Source organism: Theropithecus gelada, chromosome 1 (assembly GCF_003255815.1).
Source record: "Theropithecus gelada isolate Dixy chromosome 1, Tgel_1.0, whole genome shotgun sequence".
Lineage (NCBI taxonomy): Eukaryota > Metazoa > Chordata > Mammalia > Primates > Cercopithecidae > Theropithecus > Theropithecus gelada.
In genome coordinates, this window is record NC_037668.1 from 206,455,978 (window position 1) to 206,469,223 (window position 13,246).

At 43.7% G+C, this 13,246-nt stretch overlaps 1 protein-coding gene across 1 annotated transcript in view; it reads right to left on the bottom strand.

Annotated features, from left to right (window-relative positions):
* SIPA1L2 (signal induced proliferation associated 1 like 2) overlaps nucleotides 1–13,010 on the bottom strand; it is a 235,720-nt gene extending 222,710 nt beyond the window's left edge. The window contains exon 1 of the mRNA XM_025358354.1: nucleotides 12,300–13,010. The gene's annotated coding sequence lies outside the window, so the exon portion shown is untranslated. The remainder of the gene's footprint in view (nucleotides 1–12,299) is intronic.
* Nucleotides 13,011–13,246: the final 236 nt, after the last annotated feature.

Sequence of the window (13,246 nt, forward strand, 5' to 3'; positions counted from 1 at the left end):
AGAATCGCTTGAACCCAGGAGTCAGAGGTTGCAGTGTGCTGAGACTGCGCCACTGCACTCCAGCCTGAGTGACAGAGTGAGACTCCGTCTCAAATAAATAAATAAATAAATAAATAAATAACTCTTGTTATTCAGCAAATCACTTCAGTGTATCAATTATCAAGTTATATATTCCTAAGTATAAAGTCTCAAAACAAAACACATGACCTTGAGTAGCAAATATAATACTATGTGTATATTCTGTCGACTAACTGAAACGAATTCAGTAATTTTATACCAAAACATCATTTATATCTCTGATATATCCAAAATAATTTTCTTTTAGGTTTATGGCACAGTCTATAACCTTTAGTAAATTACAACGAGGAAAAAAAACATAATGACCATCTTACATGATAGACAAAGTAATTATCACTACTTTGAAAATACTGTCCGTCACTTCTCCTTAATGTTGCTTTTGTTAATAAAATCCATTTCTGGAGTTGCAAAACCTAAACCAGGCAAAAAGATGAGTTCAGATTTAAGCAGATCATGTTAACAGAGAGAGTACTGTGATCAAAGGAACAACTGAGAGTGTTTTGTGCGTATCTTCTGGTCTTGGAGAGGGCCTACAGTCTCCCTGCACACAAGAGGCCCTCAACAAAAATTCAAATCCTAACCATTTTCCAAAGCTTAACTCAAGTTCTATCTTCCTTGAATGTTTTCCTAATTATGCAAACCCACCTTATTCTCAGCTAACCACACAGTCTTTCATCTGAAAGAAGCTGTACTGCCCATCAATCATATGGTCTCATTTACACAGGAATCTTTTTCTCATACACCTGACACATAGCCATCAACTCTGCCCAAGTTAGTTAGTTCATCACCTAAGAAGGCAGTTCATTCATCACCTAATAAGGTAGCCCATGCTACTACACAATAGGTCTAGTGGTTAAATCATTCCCTCTGATAGTTCTGAATCAGTAACATAAGGAAGTTGAACTAAAAGAACACTCAAAGTCCCTCTGAGGACTAAATTCTAAGAGTCAGTTAATTTGCTAACTGTGCCTGACAGCTACCCAGGACTGAAGGACAGGGATGGAAGGGCAAGATCCCTGTCCTCAGGGCTCTCACACCCTAGGGTGCACCCTGTTAACTTGGAAATCTTAGAATGCCAGCATTTAAACAGACTTCACGATGGCCTGGCCTCACATCCTTATTTTAAAATTGGATTACAGGTCACTGCCCCAGAAAGATGAGGGAGTTAGACAAGGCCACTGAAGAACCCCTTACCCCACTTGTATCATCTGCAATAGCAGGATATTCTACTTTGCTCTTTTATATAATACCCCAAGTAGATTTTTTTTTTTTTTGAGATGGAGTCTTGCTCTGTTGCCCAGACTGGAGTGCAGTGGCACGATCTCAGCTCACTGCAACCTCCACCTCCTGGGTTCAAGCAATTCTCCTGCCTCAGCCTCCTGAGTAGCTGGGATTACAGGCACGCACTGCCACGCCTGGCTAATTTTTGTATTTTTAGTAGAGACGGGGTTCACCATGTTGGTCAGGATGTTCTCAAACTCCTGACCTCATGATCCACCGGCCTCAGCCTCCCAAAGTGCTCGGATTATAGGCGTGAGCCACCACGCCCGGCCAGATTTTTTTAAATTATCATTTTTCTCCTTAGTTTTACCTGTTCCAAAACAGAAGGTAAAAGTTCACTTTTAAGCACACTAATGCTTGCAGGGATGACAAGGAAAGCGAGGGCATATTGCCAAAACCCTGCTCCATGAAGGCAGGTGTCTCAATGTACACTTCTCTCCACCTTCCTCAACACCCCCCAGTGTGCTACAGCAAGGGAAGTACAGATGTGCTCTTTGCTATTGGAAAAACGAAGAGCGTAGTAAGACTAAAGCAGTGTCTCTTGAAACTCTCCTAGGGCCTTGTTCCTCATTCCATGCACATATCCTGTGCCGACTCAACATCCCCTCTGCTCCACAGCTTATCTCAGAAAGAACTAAGTTACCGTGCCAAGCTAAGAGGATGAATTTAGAAAGCTCCACATAACCAGACGCACAGCGACAGCAGCCATCAGACATCAACCAGATTTAACTGCCCTAAAATTAGCAGTCAGAGCAAAGTAGTTACTGCAATGATTGCGTCAGAGCTATTCTGACTGGCGAACTGCCAGTTTTAAACAAATTGTCCTGCTTTCTCTACCAGAGAAACAATATTTTGGAACAGAGCCAGCTAAGCATTTCAGTGAATGTTCAAATTCTAGCTTCGCTATTAATGTTGTATAATTCAATGACAAGGTGAACAAAGTCTATGTAGGCTACATCTGCAAGGGTGTTATTTTCTTTGTTGTAAGCACTTATTCTTTGGGTGAGTAAAGTACTGTGGATGAATCCTTTTAAATATTTAAATGCCTGAAATTTATTTAGGGATTCACATTCAACTGGCTTAAACAAAGATTATGCAAATTTAGCAAAGTATAAATGCAAAACAAAAATTGTTTTCCTCTTATATTTCTTTTAATCTTGGCAAAGACTCAGAGGCTAAAAAAAATGTTCTCTGCATGATCACAGAAGGACCCACTCGCTTCCCAACAAAGAATATATAACCTGATTCAATTGGCAAAACTGCTACCTCACTACATATTATGAAATTTCTAGTTAATAACAGACAATTCACTGGCTGATAGAACAGGGCGGTTTTTAGACCAGAACAATGAGCTCATTAGCCCAACCCTTAGCCTCCACTTCCCCCTTTCAGTGATAGTGAGTAGGATAATTCCGCCATTCTCATATGCACACACCTTCTTTAGTCCCTCCCTTTCTCCCTTCTTCCTTTCTCTCTTTTCATTCTTTCCTTTTATCATGATTTATTGAAACCTACCATACCTTACAGGTAAGCTGTAGCATAAATAACACTGTAGCTAGAACCAAGAGACATGGGTTTAAAATACAAGGACTCAGATTCAGAAAACCACACTTTCATTAAACCTTAGTTTTTGTATCTGTAAAAGGGAAAAAAATCCCACCATCCCTATAAGGTTCTCGTTAAGTATACGTGAGAGAACACAATGAAAGTTTAAGCACAATAACATTTTACATTTGCCTTTAAGAATATCTCTCCCCAATTCTTTATTCTCTTCATAAATCAACAACATTAGTCTCCTTCACTTATTCTTGTCATTTAAAACATTTTATTTTTTTTTTTGTGACAGGGTCTCACCCTGTCAAACAGATTGGAGTTCCCTAGTATGATCTGCCCACCTCGAACGCCTGGGCTCAAGGGAGGGTCCCTCCTCGGCCTCCCCAGTGACTAGGTCCTCAGGTGTGCACCACCACACTCAGCTCATTTCAAAATTTTTTGTAGAGATGAGGTCCTGCTTTATTGTCTAGGCTGGTCTCAAACTCCTGGGCTCAAGCAATCCTTGCCTCAGCCTCCCAAAGTGGTGGGATTACAGGCATGAGCCACTGTGCCCAACTCAGAACATTTTAAATGGGAAAACTGACCTACTATTCCAAACAAATGAGTTACAACGACCCTCAAATAAAATTGGTTGACAAACTGGATGCTTCTACTATCATGTACGCCCTGCTTACAGCATTTACCATAGCATACCTTATACAGAAATGTAAACAAACAGGAGTTAGAATGATATCCCTCTAATGTCATATTATAAGAACTAGCAGTATGTTAAGATATTAAAGATAAAAGATTTTTACCACGTAAAATTAAGACTATGGCTACTGAACACCTACCACATTTAAGGTATAAATAATATCCTCATGTACTTTGCAACCCTCAAACTAAAAGTACTGAATCAACAAAAGATGCACACTATACACTACTGATTGCATTTTTAAACAACATGATTTCCTGTAGAAATTAACACTGCTAATGGACTGAGAACTAAAGCACTACAGACAGTACTACACAATTCAGAAATCCTTTCCTTTCAGTAAGCTTGATTAAGTCCCAGCCAGGGCTTTTAAGTCAACTGAAGCCTCACGGGATTCAAATAGGGCTGTGCAGTCATCAGCACAGACCAGACTCTGAAACCTGGGAAAGGTGTAAATCATACTCTCTCATGAAAGGAGGCCACCTAAGGGTGCCCAGGCTCCCAGGAACCACACCCCTCTGAATGGGGCTGTAAAGTTCTTGATGTAACAGATGGAACACAGTCAAAACCCTCTTCAGAAACTTCCACATTTTTACCAGTTCCATATCAGAGTTCAATCACAGGTCATTTCAAACAACCCAGGAAAGACATAAATTAGGCATAAACTGTTGTTCAAGATAGATCATGTACAACAGAAATAATGATTAGAACTTTAACTCGACAGTATTTAGTTCAACAAAAGCCAAGATAAAGGAAGTTCTTTTATGTTCAACCCACAACTCCCAATCATTTCTTTAACAAATATTAGTTCACTGTGAGCCTATTATGTGGCAAAAACCACTTAAGTACAAGGAATACAGCAGTAAACCAGAAATGTCCCTGCCCGTTTGCTGCTTATGTTCCATTACTAAAATTGCACAGGAGGATGGGTGGGGGTGGGTGGTGCTCGTTTAGCTGGAAGCTACTGGAGATACAAGAGCAGGGCTCCCTGCTGTCTCTCCTCATTCATTTCCAACCCACTAATGGCTGGGAAGTTAGGCATTCCTTGCACTAGGGGTGGCTGTGTGCTACCGTTCTGGCCAATCACATACAGACAGAGCTAGGCTATTAATCTGCACTTTTAACATACCCTGATCCTGGGACTGGTTTTGTCTGAGTGTGATAGTATGATGCTTCTTAAACAGCTGAGTTCAGGCCGGGCAAAGTGGCTCACGCCTGTAATCCCAGCACTTTGGGAGGCCGAGGTGGGCAGATACCAAGGTCAGGAGATCGAGACCATCCTGGCTAACATGGTGACACCCTGTCTCTACTAAAAATACAAAAAAAAAATTAGCCAGGCATGGTGGCAGGCGCCTGTAGTCCCAGCTACTTGGGAGGCTGAGGCAGGAGAATGGCATGAACCCAGGAGGGGGAGCTTGCAGTGAGCTGAGATCGTGCCACTGCACTCCAGCCTCGGCGACAGAGCAAGACTCCGTCTCAAAAAACAAACAAACAAAAAAAACAGCTGAGTTCAACTAGAAACCTTCTAAGCAGAATAGCATCACCATTACATTAACCTCCTACCCCTCAATAAATGAAACCTCAAACCAAGACCCACAAGCAATTCTGGAAGAAAACAGGCCAAAGTCAGAAATGTCTTCAGGAAAAAGAATAAATACACAGTAAATAGAAGGCCCATTACGAGTGGAGTTTGTCTTCAGCTTGCCTCACAAGATCCTACAGGCTCCCTAGAAATTCCATTTCTCAACAGTTACAAACTCTAACCAGTGATAGTAGAACAGTGGTCTCCAAACAGGGCCACACATTTCAAAGATACAAATGCCCTTGAGGTGCAGAGAAAATACTTCTACATCTATTTATTTTCAATATTAATCTTCTTAAAATTTACATTTTTACATTTGTTTTACAATGTCCGTAATATCTTAGCACAGTAAAGTATGTTTATACATACAGATATATTATACATATACACATGCAAAAATGTGTATACAGTTATGTATATAAGTATATGCATACATACATGAACACTTAGACAATTGTGTACAGATGGGATGCATGTTGAAAAAAGTTTGAGAACCTTGAGAACCTACCAAAAGAAACCACTGTTTTTTGCATTAGATCATTTAAACACCTGAAACAGGTAGCATTTGCCCTGTAAAAAGAATCAAAACTATAATTTCTAAAATTACTTATTAGAAACTTCAATACATAGAGGACAGTATCCCAAAGCTATTCCTGAACAATGTGAATACCCACTGTTCAACAAGGAACCAAATGTGTTATCAAAAACACCTCCAGAAGACAGTGAAAGCAATCGTTACGCTTTCACAGGATATTATGCCTTAAGCATTAATCAGAACTTTTTTAAAAACTCCACACAAGAGTTCATCTCAGCATACATAATTTTATTTATTTATTTTTTTAATTTTTTTTGAGAGGGAGTCTCGCTCTATCGCCCAGGCTGGAGTGCAGTGGCACGATCTTGGCTCACTGCAAACTCCGTCTCCTGGGTTCCCGCCATTCTCCTGCCTCAGCCTCCCTAGTACCTGGTACTACAGGCATCCACCACCGCGCCCAGCTAATTTTTTGTATTTTTAGTAGAGACTGGGTTTCACTGTTTTAGCCAGGATGGTCTCGATCTCCTGACCTTGTGATCCGCCCACCTCGGCCTCCCAAAGTGCTGGTATTACAGGCGTGAGCCACCACGCCCAGCCAGCATATATAATTTTTTATTCACCCAAGAGTTCTCCCTTTCCACAGTAACAAATTTTAACACTGGCTCTTTACCTAGATATTTCTACTTAAGAGTAATTGAATATACTACTAAATAACCTACTTCGGACTGTTCTTATTCTTGAGCAACTCAACCAAATGAGGATCTCTCTCAGCAGATTAAGCAAATATGCAGAAGTGAAAAATACGGAGTATTCTAATGGGCAGAGTTAAAGACACCCCTTCTGGCTAAATGTTTGTTAGCAAAACAGGAAGAGAAGTGTATCAATCAATTAAAACAGAACCAGAAGAGATTGTGGTGTTCTTCCCTACTATCTGAAAGCAATTCAACACAAGAGAATACCAAACCAAAAAATTAGCTGAAGAAAGTCCAACAAGATTCTGATCTTTCCTATGAGCACTGCAGTTCCTAAGGCCTCCAGAGGTCACAGGTCACAGTGTGATCCTAGTTTCTCAATCCAGTTAGTCATTCAACAAATTTTCATACTCATATGCAGAACAGAGTCCTCATTACTAGGGACACACTGAAAGTGAACTCATTATTACTCAGCAAAACTCGGTCAGTAGAACCAGCAAAGGAGGTTTGACACACTCTTTCAGGATATCCACGTGAAAAGGTGGAGATATATGGGCTAGTTATAAGATATTAAGAGCATTAGTAGTTAACTGTAACCGAGACTGTGACTCCTTATAAGCCTCGAGGGAAGCTTCCAGAGACACACTTCGTGTTATTCAGCCAGTTTAACAATTTCATCACCAGCTTAAGTAAAGATATAAAAGATATAAAAGAGTCTGATATAATGTACAGACAGCATTTCTTTGGGAGCACAGGTAAAGGTGCCAAACAATATGATCAAATTCCAAAAAGCATGATGGGAAGAATCAGCTAAAATAAAGCAAAACCACAGCGCAATAAATGTTAGACTTTGCAGTGACATCAGCGCAAGATGGGAAGACGAGGTTCAATGGCAGCATGTGATTAACGGCTCGCGGGTGTTTAGTGAACAGGAAACTCGTTGAGTCTGACCACCGGAAAAGCGAATGCAAACTTGGACTATATCAGTGCAAGCAACATGCAACCTATGACACACACTCCTGCTCTACTCTACACAGGTCACGTTACACCAGCCAGGAGCCCAACTCTGACAGAGACTGAAGGATTTGTTCGTAGGCCACCAAGGCAGTAGAATTTGAATAAACAAGCAGAATTAGATTTCAGTTCTGTAGGCCAAAAAAAACTTTCTAGTACTCAAAACCATTAAAAGGTGGAGACCCCCACCCGTTACTTGCAATGTTCAGGTATTACTGGAAGACCACTTATATAGAGATTATATAAAAGGATCCAAATATCAAAGAAGGGTTAGTTGAGCTACTCAGTGATTTCCAAACCCTGGTCCTTAGTGAAGTTTTCATTGACCCATGCAAAACGAAAGTGTCCGTGTTAGGATAGCTATAAATCCACGAGCGGGGTAGTTTTAACACAGCTCCTCTCTGGATAGGAAGAACTCTCCTTTAGGCCTGACAGCATACATATTCTTCCCCGCTTCCCCACCTTTTCTTTTTTTTTGGTACATCAAACGTATTTTGACGAAATGCATTGACAATAAGTAGTAACTGCTGTTGTCAATTTTCAACACACTTATGCAGCAACATTAAATGCTGACATATCTGACAATCCCTAATATTTTCTTGTTTGTTTGTTTGTTTGTTTGTTCCATTTTACAGGTAGATGAAAACAAAAGGTATAGGAACAACATGACGAGACAATTTTTAAGGTCCTTTCTGGTCCAAAGATGCTATGACAACTAGACTCGACTTGCTGCATATTTTCTCCCTTCCTACCACCCAACTTGGCTATATAGTACTGGGGTGGGAAAACGAACCAAGGAATTGGGTTTCACTAAATATGAAATCTCTCAAGAAGCAGAACCTCAACAGTGAGTCAAGATCTGGCTCCCTTCTACAACTGCTATTCTTTGGAAGCAAAGTTTATGAATTAAGTTCAGAAAGGATCAAAATAATCTATGTCTAAAGTTGGGAGGCTTTTAAATTCCTATCACATCGTTACCACTCTTTTAAAAGGCATCACAGCTAAATGCAATTGGAACAGAAAAAGCAATTTCTGAATCATCGATTTCAAGGTAAACCAAGTAGCTATGATCCTCATGCAAAGCATTCACATATAAACTTACTACAGGTCAAGGCAAAGAAATGACATAATCATGAAAAATATAAAGTATCCCAGTCAGACAGGCATTTTCATTACTCTAATACATTCGTTTTACACGTTAAAGAAACCCCACATTTTGGTGCTGTAAGGGATCATGAAAATACTTTCATCCAAATTCATTCGTGACAGGTGGTAGAGGCAGGAAGCTCAAGGTTCCTGTCTGTGCCTAAAGCTTTTTCTACTCTCATCCTGCAAGTGAATTAGGCACATTAACAGAAGTAGAAAACCTAGAACACGGTTCAGTATTCTCTAGGACTGTACTTTGTATTTCGTTGAAGTTCAATACAGAAAAAAAAAAAAAGCAGCTTTTCAATTAATACCCCAGGCTAAATTTTCTTTAAATTCAGTATGTCTTTAACAGGATTTGTAATCCTAAATCACCACCATAAATTGATCAGAAGTTCAAAAACTCAATGCCTTCCTCAATCTCAAAAAATAACCCTGCACTTATTTACCAATTATGGTTGGGGGCAAGGGGCCGTATTCACATAAACACATAGTTCTTTGCAAAGCATGCAGGAAACACAATCCCATTTAAACTAGTTTCAATGCCCAAACATAGTGCTTTTAAACCAGTTTCAATTACCAAACAACTGGTTTTTCAGGGTAGCTAGTATTTCCTTACTTTAAGAATAGATTGACTGCTAATTTCAAAATAATAACCCGCTTCCCCTTTGCCTCAGGTAAAAAGACCCACAAGGTGGGCAAGTGTTTACTAAGCTCAGGTATCAAGGAACCCTTCAAAACACCATCCCAGTCTTGGGGAACGGGGAGAGAAAAAAAAACAAAAAAAACACCTTCCAAATCCATATTACACAGCTTTAACTACAGTAAGCATCATAGAAACCAAATCATGATCTGATAATTCCCCTATTAGACTAAAAGTTACATTCCATACATTTAAAGCTCTTTGAGAAAATCCATGATTTAAAAACATAAAAAGCATTTAATGAAAAACATATACTTAAAGCAACTGGGTAAAATCTGTGGCCCATACTAAAAGCCAGAAGCTCCACCCCCATACCTATGATCCAGCTCTTGCTTTATTTTCCGGACCAAGTGCTTACACTGCTTCTTATACAAGTTCATTTCACCCCATCTATAGGTAGCATGCGGGTACTGATAAAAGCTGTTTCTGATTTCATTTCCTACTTCCCAGATGTTTGCTCTGTAGTTTTTCTTTTTTCTTTTTCCTTCAGCTATTTATGAATACACTCTAATTTAGAACAAATTCAATATGTCTTATTTTAAGCTGGGCAAGGCACACAATAAATGAGCGCTACCAAGATAATTTCAAGATATTTATCCAGCGTATAAATAAGTTTGCCTACCTAGGCAAGATTTGGACAGGCTGCCATGATCTTGCTTTAGAACAGAAGTGCTTAAAAAACATCACTGGGAGCCTGCTGCTGCTGTTACTGCTGAAACTACGGGCTATTGTGCTTGTCATAAAAGGGCTTGTGCTTAGAAATGAAAAAATCAAATATCCTCTGGGGAAAAGATGTCCCTAACACAATCCCTGGTATGAATCATGCAGATACTTTAACTGCATCTCTTCCCAAAATGGATCAATGGAATCCTTTAGGAGGAATCAACGTGATTTATACCCAAAACTTAAGATGGCATTTTCTCATGAATAATACTCTCTTATAACTCTGAATCAAGCAGTGAAATTCAATCAAGCAGTAAACATCTTTTAAGTGGAAATATTGTCTAAACGGGATGACAAAACAGAACTCTGAATTCTTTAAGTAAGTCCAAACATGAAACAGACATTCTTAAATGATGTAACTAAATACAGTAACCAAGTTGTCTCTTGAAATTCAACTTTAGGAATGCCAAAAATAATAGGCCACCTCTCAATATCCGCAAAGATACTGGTATGTGTAGGTTTTCTAGGAAAGTAATAAAAAGCAACAGTTTGGGAGATCTTTTTTCTTCAATTACTAATTGTAACACTAGAAAAATTACAACCTAGGCTGCACACAAACGCAACTCAAATGGGCAGTTTACTAAATGTCTGTCATAAGAAAGCCATCTAGTGTTAACGTTTAGAATGGAGACTGCAGACAAAAGAGGCAAAGAAAAGAAAAATCTGTGCGACTATTTTGAACTTACTGAGCAAAGCCATGAGAACCACCAAGATTCTTTGAGGGTTTTTTTCCTTGATTTTTGAAAAAAGCCATCCTTGTCAAAACCCAGTCTCAATCTAACCAAATCAAAAATGTCTACAATTTTATTTTGACCAAAATCGTGTTTGGTTGAGCATAATTCCGTGACCAATGCACTTGATTTTTTCCAGTACTCAGGCCAGAGTCATCTTGGGCTGAATTAATTTAACTGAAGCAGGTTAATGATGACAAATATCTCCCAGAGGAGTAATGCCAAGTTGTTCTCTCTTTCCGAGAAGCCTCGGCTCCTCTTGTAGATGATGAGCCGAAATTGATTCTTTGGGTTTGCGGCACGGCTGAAAATTAATCTGTAGGTTTTCCTGGGGATATTCCTAGGGCGTGGGCAAACTACCCTCACTGACACGGGAAGACCCGGGGAGGCACAGGAGCTGGCAAAGTGGGAAGAAAGGTCGCGCTGAGTGAGAAGGGCGCTCGCCCGGCTGCTCACGGTCTTACAAAGAGGGATCCGTCCCGGTGAGGGCGCGCGCTCGGGGCGCACCCCTTCTAGAAGGGGAATTAGCCCCGCAGCAAGTTCGGCGTCAGCCCGCCAGGCGCGCCGGGGGAGCTGCGTCGGGCAACCGCGAGCCCTTCCAGAGAGCGTTAGTCAGAGAGGAGTTCTGGGCACCTGGAGGAGGTCCTCCTCAGTGCCTGTGTCGCCGACACGGGAATAACCTTTCAGACGATCGATAACTTGGAGAGAACAGGCGGCGACGGCTCCTCTCCCAGCCTGGGCCCGGGAGCGCGGGTGCATCTGCGTCTACAAGCCGGACCCTGCCCCGTGCCCCTCGCACCCCCGCGCCCCTCGCCGCCGTCAGCCCCCCGAAGCGCCCCGAAGGGCATCCCCTTCCCCTTCGGGACAGTCACCGCCTGGCCGTAGCCATCCCGAACCTACCCTCGCCACGCTGCCCGTCGGATTCCCCGACACGAACCTTCGCAACACCGTCCGCCGGGACCTGCTACAGCCTGTGCGCGCCGGGCGGCGCGTACCGGGGCTGCCGCCTCGCCGCCCGCCGCTGCCCCGGGCTGCCCATCGGCCCGGACTCTCCCCGCGCCGGGCTCCGGCGGAGGCGGCCCGGACCCGCCGGCTGCGGCTGGAGCTCTCGGCCTGCACTCGGGCGGCCGGCGGGGGCGCGGCGCTCCTCCTCCGTCCTCCTCCTCCGTCCTCCTCCTCCGTCCTCCTCCTCCGTCCTCCTCCTCCGTCCTCCTCCTCCTCCGTCCTCCTCCTCCTCTCGCTCCGCCGGCTCCTCCCGGGCTCCCAGTCTGCCGCGCCGGCTCCCGATGCCACCGCCCGCCCGCCCGGCGGCACCGCCCCCCGCCCGCTCTGTGGGCTCCCATTGGCCGCCGCCTGCAGGCCCCCTCGGCCCCGCCCCACGATTGGGCGCGGGCACCGTCAGTCTCACCGCCCGCCGGGCTCCAGGCTCAGCCGGTGCGCTGTTCCCAGGCCCCGCGGCGCGCGGGAGCGGCGCGTCCGGGAGGGGCCCGAACGCCTTTCTTGGGGAGGGGGCTGTGGAGCGCAGCATGAGCGGCGCTGGGCGAGCTCGAGAGCCGGGCAGCCTACCTGGACCCAGGCTTATAGAGAGCTGTCGCCGTCCTCGCCGGTACTCGCTTTCGTCCCTCTGAGGAATAAGTTAAAAACCCTGAGTCTGGTTCTGAGCCTTCCTCTGGCGCAGGCGCGACCCCACCCGGCCCTCCTGTCGCCCAACTTGGGACAGACGCGGCGGCCCGGCGTTCGGATCCTTGAGCCTCGGCCGCTGGGGCTACATACACAGCCCAGGACGCCACAGAATCGCCGAGGCCCCGCGAACGCCCAAACGGCCGCATCTCGAAGTGATCCCATATGAAGAAGACAGCGCGAGGAAGCGAGACCCTGCTGTGTGCCGGCCCCCGGAGGGCACCCCGGGCCCGGTGGGTGGGAGGGTGGGGAAGCACAGAGAAACACGCAGGCAGTAAAATCTTAGGAGGACAGGGGGTGCCAGCGTGCAGGAAATGCTGCTAAGAGACCTTTAGGAGCCAGGGAAAACGGAGAGACCAGCAGTTCCAGGCACCCGCATGCCAGCCCGGTCCGCTCAGCCCTTCCTCCCTGCCCTCCAGGCAGCGCTCAGCCCACTGTAGAAATGTCTTGGATCGTTTTTCCGACGAGGAAAAATTGAACTTTTTATACCCAACTTTTCTACTTTCTTAGAAATGTTGACTCACCTTTGAGGAAGCATTACTTGAAACTATTACTGTAAATTGCTTGACATTTGAATTAGATGCAGAAAGATTAAAGGGTCTCAGAAGAATCTTTTAAGCTAGACTGGAATTGACTCTGTCTGAATGGACAGCAACAGTCATCTATACGCAGAAATAATAAAGCAGGTGGAGGGAGCCTCTAACTTACCTTCCAGCGACCACCGTAGGATTTCCTGAGCAGGCCTTTTTGTCAGAGTTTTGAGCTGGGTTCCCAGAGACTGGATTGGGGCTTTCAGTTCCTCCCCTTCTAGAGTCAGACTTCTTCCTGAAGAG